At 43.2% G+C, this 10,125-nt stretch overlaps 1 long non-coding RNA gene across 1 annotated transcript in view; it reads left to right on the top strand.

Annotated features, from left to right (window-relative positions):
• The window catches only part of LOC108872622 (uncharacterized), a 41,889-nt gene extending 38,170 nt beyond the window's left edge, over nt 1-3,719 (top strand). The window contains exon 4 of the long non-coding RNA XR_001959253.2: nt 586-3,719. This is a non-coding gene — a long non-coding RNA (uncharacterized LOC108872622). The remainder of the gene's footprint in view (nt 1-585) is intronic.
• Nucleotides 3,720-10,125: the final 6,406 nt, after the last annotated feature.

Raw genomic sequence — 10,125 nt, forward strand, 5'->3', positions numbered from 1 at the left:
TAATGACTGAGGGGCCCAGCCAGGTGATACTGATGGCAGCATGTTTGATATAGTAAAATGAGGCTGAATCAAAATACAAGCAGAGCTGTGTGGATGACTGAATCTTCTTTCTTTTTTTTTTTTGAAGAGCACCACAAATGCATTTTGTACTCATTCCTAAACCGCGTGACTGCTGGAATACAATGTGTTCATCAAGAGGTGATGCGCCTGGCTGACATGGAAAAGCAAAACAAAGGTGCCCTGCGCGTTCCTTGGTAAAAAGAGTGTGTGGAAGTGAATCTAAACATCCAGATGGATGCGAACAAGAAGTGGAAGTGTGTAGAGATACATAGGAACTCATTTCTGTAAATTAGGAACTTAAAGTGATGTCATTTTTGGCACCCTGCTGTTCGGCACATTAATGACTTTATCCCAATTTTAAAAATGGGACGCAGTATTAGGTTGACTGGACCTGTATTCGGAGCTTTTAGCGATGGTGAGGTATAAGTGAAACATATCACATGAAGGCAGGCGGACTCTCACACCTATTTGCTTTCTGCCTCTCCTCTCTCTCTCTCTCCCTCTCCCTCTCTCGCTCCTCTGCAGGTTTGGGCCTGAAAGACGTGCCAGACCTGCTGCCAAAGCTGAGCCTCCACCTCACCCTGCAGACATGGCTGAACACACACATACACACACACAGGCACGCACGCACACACACAAATCACGCATATCTCTAATATGTGTTTTCGAGCATGTAAGCATACTTTATATCCTCATGCATCTGCTGCGCATGAGTGCCTTAGACTGTTCAGTGTGCAGAGGCACACAAACACACACACACACACACACACACACATACACATACATACATACATTCTTGCCACCTCTGCGTTCAGGTCTGATGATGGAGCCGTCACAGACTGTCATGCCACGTGTCAGACTGAGACACGACCGAGCCACGTTCACACGCTCTTACTTGACACAAACATAAACACACACACACACATGCGTTCAGTTTGTCAGTTCTCTCTTGGGCCTATTTTTAAAACCATGAACACACCTACACACATTCTCCCATGCTAAGGGCACACCCACCATGTCATGCTACGCACAGGATCATCCTCGTCTGGTCCCGGAGAACACCTCTGCGTGGATGCAAAGCGGTGCGGGGGGAGGGGGGAGGGATTAGTCAGGGTGAAGTAAATCTCGACACCTAACACTAGTGGTCTCTCTGTAAAAGTTGTTTGCACCCCCCATATTTAATGGTACAGCACCTACTGATTATTGCATGCTCTGAGCTAGTCTTGTAATTGCACGGCACATACCTGCCCAGGGTGTAAGCCCATCCGCTGAACATGGGGGCCCCTGTGTTAGATGGCTGGCCTTATTGTCTTAACAGAGAGGGAGCCTCCTATCTGTCATTCAACATCAGTCATTGTCAGTGTGCATCCCCACACTGTGTCCCATAGAAACGTGCATATGCTCAGTTTTTGTGCCTTAATCAGCCAGTGTTTATGAAAAGTGTTTATGATCTCAGAAGCTTAAGGTATCACCCCTTCAGAAGTTAAGGCAGGACGGCCATTTTATCATATGAATCAGAGCACACTTTTTAAAGCTGAGGTTGTTTTCTTGACATCTGAGTGAGTCAGACTCTGTGTGCCTGTGTTCGGTTGATGGTGACGTCTGTGGTTGTACAGTGCGCAGCCTGTCATCACAGAGGCATTGCAAATATCACATCCAAGGGCTCTTTTGTAGTTATTTTTGGGTGGTTCGTCTTGCCAGTATCCGTCTCTCTCCTTAACTTTTAATCAGAGGCGCTGCTTATCTTTTTTGTCCCCTGATTATATCAGCGAGCCAGTTTTGGGTCCCTTTGCTCTTGGTACAGTTGCAAAACTGATCCAAAACACCCACTCTTACTTTATGAGTGCTTGTGTAGTTGGTAATTGTGTTGTCTGCGTATCACAGCATCAAGTTTTTGACTTTGATGTAACCATTATGAAGGATTTCTTACCGCCAACAACTTTGATGGCTTGGTAAGATGTTGAATGTACCTTGATGAAGAAGTGTTGGGAAAGGAGAATCAGTTGTGTGTATTGTTGAAAAAAAACATGGAAAAATTAGATAAGAGGTCAGTGAAGTCAAACAAGCAAAGAGATCAAACTAATTTCAGACTATGTACCTGCTCCTTCCTGGGAGAAGCAAACTGGAATGAGGAGTGGCCACACAAGTTTGTCACACAAGCCCTGTGTGAAAACACACTGATTGAAATCAGGCGTATTACAATTATAGGTAACGAACAGCAACATACCAATGCCGAAATGCCAAGAATTATGTTTTAAATAGCTTTTGTTTTCTCCACTTTGAATGAAAGAATATAATAATAATATACTATCTACTGCTTTATTGTTTGCTTACTCAGTTTTGAAAGTAAGAAATATGTACATTTTTTTATTTTTATGTTTACTGTTTATTACATAAGATTTATGGAAAATGTCATAATCAATATCCGGAATGAAGTTTTTACTGTACAAGAATAAGGAAACATGCTGAAATGCTGCTTTCATTTTCTAACTTTGTGCAGTTTAAAACATAGAAAAGGAAAAACCCTCTATGGTATGTTCCTCAGTACTGGTATTTAGACACATATTAAGAGATTTATAAATATAGGCGCAGATTTGCAGATTCGCTGATTTGCTAACAGCTTACTTTTAATAGACCATTAAGAGGTTAGTGTGTATGATGGACTTACACATTAAGATTTTTTTTTAACGTGGTGTTGTGTTGGTTAGGAGGTGGTTGTTGTTGTTGTTATTGATAGCCACAGGCCTGTACCTCTTCCTGGGTGACAGTAATAGGAGTTAAAACCTGTAAATCTTCAGGAGACCTCCTTCCTCCCCTCTAATTCCTCATTACCTCACGGCAGGTTGTCTCAGGAGAGATTTTGAAGGCCTGCAGGGCTGCTTCAGTGGAGAAGCATGTTTCACTGAGTGAGTGTTAACCTATGTGGTGAGTGTGTGGGACCGCAGAGAAGGACTGCGAAACATGGCTTAAGGCCAGGTGTGTGACCACGGACCACAGGCAGGTAACGCTGTATGGGGTTTCCATCCTTGGTTATGTGTATAAGTGTGTGTGGTTTCATGCTCCAGGGGGTAGAAGAAGCTGCCCTCTGACTAACCTTTTTCAAAAACCACAACCTAAAATAAGAAGTAAGAAAACCTGTGAGGTTAAAAAAAAAAAAAACTTCAGATCTCACTGCTCTGTCACAGGGCAAGTGTCCACTCTGTTAATTCTGCCTACATTTTTACAGACTAATGAAAGGGCTCAGAGTTTGCTCATCCTTTCTGTCCACATCAGTGTAACACAACACCCAGCCCCTGCAAACTCATCTGTCTATTTATCTACCTGGCTTGTCTGTGTCTTAACCTGTGTTTTTAAACAAACCAATAAAATCACTGTTGGTTCCCAGCACTGTTCAAACAAGAATTTGTTTCAGACTTGGAACCTGCAGGGGATCCTTGGAACCTCATGTCATCTGTTTACCAGCTCCCACCAGTGGTAAAAAGCAGTACTGTCACAGCCGATCTGGGAGGTGATTTGATAGTGTTCAGTTTGTCTGTGTAATGTATTTAATATTTCATAAGAGGAAGATGTCTTGTTTTATTGCTTCAAGTTAAGTACGTGCAGAGTAGTTTTCCATTTACATATACCAGAGGCAAGGGTTTTGTTGCTACAAAGGAATTAATAAGTTGAGCCAAAATCGCATGTGCTGTTTTATCCTAGTGTACCCTTCACGTCTTATCTTATATCAAGCAAGAATGTACCGACAAGTGGGTGTAATGACTTTTTACTTTCTTCACATGGCTGTCCTCTCTGTGAATGCATGTTGTTGTGGTGTTGAAGTGCATCATTCAGCGGTCTGTGTGATCCCCTCTAAGGCATTGTGTCTCCGGCGACAGTGTTTACTGATAATTGAGTAATTACCTGTAAAAGATAGCACTCCTGTGGTTCCGTTCAGCTGTAATCTTCCCTAGTGCCCATCCACTGCAGATCAGGTTTTAAGCTTGGGAAGAAGCTAAATGAAACAGTTTAGCCTCACTCTCTGTGTAAATGTTTGTGTGTGAGAGAGAGAGCCATATACTGTATATCCATAACCATCCTGCTATCACTAAACTGGCCTCAGTGATTGTGAAAGCACAGGAAAACAACAGTGTTTAAAGACTCATTTGCCAACTTTGACAAGATGATGGTCGGACATTCGAAATTGCACGAAATCATTGGAAGGTAATTTGACATTCCTTTGTGAGTTTCACAATCCCACAGTGAATGGAAAGTTGTAACAGGCACTTTGTGCATACACTAGTGGCCTCACCCACAATGGCATTTGAAAGGCAAACAGCAGTGCGTGCTGCTGGCCAGAGTGAGAGTGGTCGTTCTTTTTGAGTTACGGCAGCCAAAGTTCAGCATAATGTCCGTATCATGACAGTGCAAAGAAACCTTTGTAAGTCAGCCCTGTCGCTTTCCAGGTCCAAGCCATTCTCTTTCTCTCTCAGGGTTTCTGAACTTGCTCTTCCCCTGTTCTTCTTTCTTTCTTTCTGCCTGCAGTCTTCCTTTCTTTCTCTATTCCTTACTTCCTGTCCTGTCTCTCTGCATTAAAGGATAGGTTAACAGTTACTTGAGTTTGTCTGAAAACAATATTTAGATGTCCATATTAGCATCCTCTCTGTTCATAGTGGCCATCAAGAGATCCTTCTCTACTGGGCATTTAGTGTAAGGGATGTGGTATGAAGATATGAAGCTAACCTGAGTCTGAATTAGTCAAATCAAGTGAGTATCTGCTGAAGTTACAGTCTTTTTAGATTTAATTTTCCTCTGTGTGTCTCCACAGTTTTCCCTTGCTGTGATGCAGTGCAGGAATGGTGACACAAAGAGGAGATTTTTGCACCTAAACTTTCAAAAGCTTACTTAGACTGCTGAAGCCTCATATTAACTTTCAATAACCTTTTGTTTGCATAGAATGTGGATTGTGGATGTGGTCCCAAATCACTGGCATTGGAAGCGTATGATTGATGATTAAAGCAAGCAAAACCTGTTTGTGTTGTTCACAGAGGCACCTGGCTGTTGTTTTAAGACATACTTAAAAAGTTGTGAACCATCCCTTTAACAAAACAGCTGCTCATCATACTTCCTCTGGCACGGGAAGCCAGCACAATAAGACCCACGTAACCCACTTTCTTTTCCTCTTCTCGTCAGTTTTTTTCCACAATCCACCAGCTCCAAACCTGGGCCTCAAACCAGAAATGAGTGGTACGGGCTGGAAGATTCGGTTACGGATGCATTTCCATTCGATTGTCCTAAAAGGGGACGAGAAGAAGTAAACGATATGACTTAAGGGGATCATATTAATGTAACGCGCGCACACACAATAATCCCACAGGACTTCCTTCCCATTCCCATTAGAAACCACACCCAGGAGGACAGGTAACAGGAGAACACCTTTCACAGGGTCGGATTGGAAGAGGTGGGAAAAACAGGCAAGGTTGCTCTCTGATTAGTTTCACCCCTTAATATCTTTCACTTTTCATATTTACCTCACTTCTTTTTCATCCCTTTTCTTTCACTTTAAAACAATCTCTCTCCGTTTTAATTATGGCATCGGTTAATAATTTGAAGTGTCTCACCCATGCCATATAACCCAAACTGATCAGCAAGCCACTTATTTTTCTTCCGGCTGCCTGAGAGTTGGCGCTCTCAAAGGGACAGTAATATGCACTGATGTAATGTGTGAGATAGGGATCTTTTGTGGGGTGCGTTATAAATTGTCACCGTAATGCGAGTGTGTAGGGGAGTATGGGTTGAGGGTGGTTGGGTGGGTGGGATGGGGGGGCTGAGAGGGAGGGGTGGGTGGATCAAGCAGTGTCACTGGAATCCACAGTGTTGTGAGAGCCCCATACCTTTCAGCTTCATTAAACCAATTTCACGCCGAGGTGAGCTAAGAGAGGAAGCTCTGAATCTCAGCAGCGGCAACAATGGTGCATTGAAGGGATGAGGCGAAAGTAAATTAGGTACCACTTCACAGACGGCAAATTAAAATCTGAAAGTTGGATAGGAAAAGTTGAGGGTAGATGATTATGTCTTTATTGTGCCCTCCCTCCTCAATCTAGATAACCCTCCCTTCCTTTAAGCAACCACCTTTGCTCCCCCCCACACACATCCGCACAACCCAATCCTCTAAGAAAAATAATGATCTATTTCTTGTCTGGTAATTGGTTTCTAAGATGCTCCCACTCAAAGACCCGATCTCAAATACTAACCTGCTTATGGGCCTCCTTTCAGCCACTTAATTTGCTTGAGCTTATCAGTAAGATTTCATATCCAGGAAAATCATATAAATTAAACATTAATGTAGGGCTTATTTCTGTGCAATCATTGACCTCCCACGGCCATTGAGCTGCTTTATCATTCTCGGGACTCTGTCCCTCAGTCTGATGTGAGGGTTTCAACCCTCCTGGATGCAGACTGTAACCTTACACTTACTTAAGTACTTACTAAAATATCTCTGGATAAATGTTGTTATACAAACGTTTAAACGCAAAGATAGTCCTTGTGCTTAAATTTAAGTTTTATCAGTTAATACTGATTTTATTAAAGTCTATCAAAGCCATTACTGTTACTTGACACTGTGCTGTGATTACAGCACTAATGTTGAGGAAAAGGAAGTGGTGCAGAGGTACTCAGATCTCTCTTTAGCTCTTTCTAACTTACATAAAACTAGAAAGTAACACAAGGTACAAAAACAAAAAAACACTACACTGCAAGTAAAAGTTCTGCATCCAAAATGTTAGCCAAGTAAAAATAAGTAAGTATCACTGGTGAAAATACTCAAAATTGAAAATGGCTCCTGTCATTCAGTTACATTGTTATATGTCTCTTGTGTAATATTATTGTTTCATTATTAACACTGCCCTAACATTTAAGCATTTTAATGTTGTAGCTGATCAAGGTTAAGCTTATTCTTATTGCATTACATGCTGTTGGGTAGTTAAATATATAGTAATAATAATGCATACATTTTTAAAATGTTTTTGTGTTTGATTCTTAATCTGCAATGGAACTGGTAGCTGCATGTCAAAAAAAGTGTTAAGAAGTGTAAAATGGAAACACTCAAGTAAAGTAAGTGGTTCAAAATTGTGCCTCAGTTTAGCAGTGCTAATTATTATTGTCATTTACTTTTAAAACCAGATCTTTGTCGTCACGTAGTAGTTATTGGTACTTCAGTAGATTCAGAATGTTTTCCTCAGTGCAGCAGTGTAGTGTAAATAGAATTAAGAATGAAAAATGACAGCAGTAAAGAGACAGATGTTACTGTTTTGAAATGGCACAGTAGGAGGAGGGATCATTATACAGCTCTGGGGTCCTCTCTGTGTGTCTCTATGTATTTATACTCACATATGTGCATCCACGTTTTTAATGTATTTGTTTGTGTTAATATAAATGCCCATATGGGTGCAAGCTATAAGCATTTGTGTCAGTTATAGTGGGCGCTAAAGCGGACTCTCTTAACTGGCTGGTGGGGTCACTCTGGGAGCCATGGGGGCCCCCACACAATACCCTGGCAGCAGCGTGGCTTTTTACTAGGCCTCGCGCCGCTGGCTTTACGAGAGCCAGACAGATCCCCTTCATGCCATAAAGCCATCAACAAGGGAACAAAGAGGGCAGGTGCTGAGGGCTGCATTGAGAGCTCACCTGCACCCAGCGGGGGAACAGACTGTGTCCAGCCAAAGCCAAGAGGCCCTTCACATTCACATCCCCACTCACCAGGCACTAACGGGCTAGTGTGGGTCTACGCGCCAGAGAGAAACCATTTGTCTTTTCAGACAGACGCACATCCTCATCCTCATAGCTGATAGTGTAAACGATGACATACATGTACTGTATATGCTGTGGTAAATGATTTTGTTCAATGAATGTTGGCTGCTGTTAGATCCAAAACAGGCTACAACAGGTTGCTGCTGAACTCTGTAATTATCAGCATTTGACAGGTAGCGAGAGTGAGGGCTTTGGGAGCCAGCCAATTAGGAGTGCTTTCCAGAATTTTTTTCCAAGTGGTAATTTTAGAGGAGGATGTCAGATATCAGGTGTTTTGTGTGTGTGTGTGTTGTAGGGGTGTTACTGGGGGTTTACATGATAAGAAAACTGAAATACAATGGGAGAGGTTGAAGTAAGGAATTAGAGAGACATGTAGGGAATCAGGCAAAGAGACCCCAGAGGAGAGGCAGATGGTAAAGCTTAGCAACAGACTGAACCCCAGCCACAGGTAGGCATGGCGTCAGGCAGCCAGGCAGCCAGGCAGCCAGGCAGGCAGGCAGGCAGGCAGGCTGTCAGCGGGGGCAGACTATGAGCTGCCGGGCCCCGGCTGAAGTGACAGATGTGTGGTGAATCTTTAACTCCAGCTAGTTCCCCCACTGTCACTGCATCTGTCCCCTGCACTTCGCAACATTGGCTCGGCCCCCTCCTGTGTGAAAGAGGCGGCTTAAAAAAGGGAGAGCTATCACTGGACTTATTGATTAGTCCGGGCTGCCCTGGCTGGCTTCATTTAATGACCTCTGGGAGTCATTATTGAAAAGTCATTGTCTTTGTGATTAGTTCACACTTTCCCTTACCATATGGGAATCCTCCTGTTGCAACCTCAAGGGTGAAATTCGTAATGTGCTCCAGGAGAACAAAAGCGCGCTTGTTTACTGATTGAAAATGAATCTGAAGATATTTGATTTTTGTTTACACATCTAATCCGCTTTTAAAAAATGAGGTCATGCTGGGGGACCCGTCCGACAACAGGCACATAAGTAAGAGGCCAGCGTATGCTCTCAACTGAAACTGCAACCCCGCTCATTGTCTCTATTTAAATCCTATGATAGAAAAACATATCACTGACAGTTTAAATGATACATCCCACTTTATTCTCATTTATACATTTGGTCTAATCTCCTCAGACAGCCCAAATGGCAGGGACAGTGTCCCTCTCTCTTTCCCCACTCAGCCATGGCACTGGCGAGAGATGGTTTATTTTAATTGAAAATTAGCAAAACAAAACAAGGGCAAGAGGATCCCTGAATGGGGCCCCTTTCTCCGGGAACTCCTGTGCCGTTGAATAATGCATATGGGAGAAAGTAAACAGCAGCCGCGGGCCTTGCTGGGGGAACAATGGGCCGCACACAGCCCAACCAGGGCGCCTGATTTTATTACTGGCCTGTCAATCCCCCCAGCCTGGGAACTGTGGGACCTAGGCCAGGCAGCAGCTGCTGACCGCTCCACACTGACCCAACACACCCAACAACCTGCAGGATAAAACTCTCACACCGCTGCATACCTCCACTGACGGCACTGTCCACCCCTAATCTGTCCGTTCACACACTCAACATGGGTGCAAATGTGAGAGGACTGAATTGAATCCATTTCCTGTTCCATTCAGTCTGGTTTATCTGAACTAATTGGAACTTTATTCTGAAGGAAAAAAATGTTAGAAAACGGGATGTGAAAATTTATGTAGACATTCGATCAGAATTTAATTATGTGAAATTTAATTTGCTATTCAGTGAGCGATTTACTTCGCACATCTCATATTAAGGTAGACTTGCCTGTAAAGACATAATATTCTTTAAATTTGTTGGGTTTTAGATCAAATCTATCCCATCTCAGAGGCTGTGGTCTGGGGTCACTGTGGCCACTTCTAAACTTTTTCCTTCCACTAGAACATTCTTTGTGTGTGTGTTCCCTCTCCAGGGCATTGAGATTCTGGTCTTGCTTCTGGCTTCAGCCAAGTCCCGGTTGCCATGCCGACTGGCAACTGGTCTCCCAGGATGAGTAATGATGTGATGTGGCTGTGCTCTAAAGTTCCAACAAAGACCTTATTACCGCTGCAGCACCTCATAACACACCATTGTTGTCAAGTGCTCCTGATATTAACCTGCCTGCACCGGGGCTTCCTCCCTTCACAGAGGAGGTGTGTGTGTGTGTGTGTGTGTGTGTGTGACTGCAATCGTGTTAGCATTTTGAGGGCTAGTGCTGATGAAAGTTGGTCCAAAAGAGCCACACTCTGAATTTTACTCTCAATTTTGTTGATAGTTTCTACGCTACAATGAGGGTAAT

Source organism: Lates calcarifer, linkage group LG8, assembly GCF_001640805.2.
Source record: "Lates calcarifer isolate ASB-BC8 linkage group LG8, TLL_Latcal_v3, whole genome shotgun sequence".
NCBI lineage: Eukaryota > Metazoa > Chordata > Actinopteri > Centropomidae > Lates > Lates calcarifer.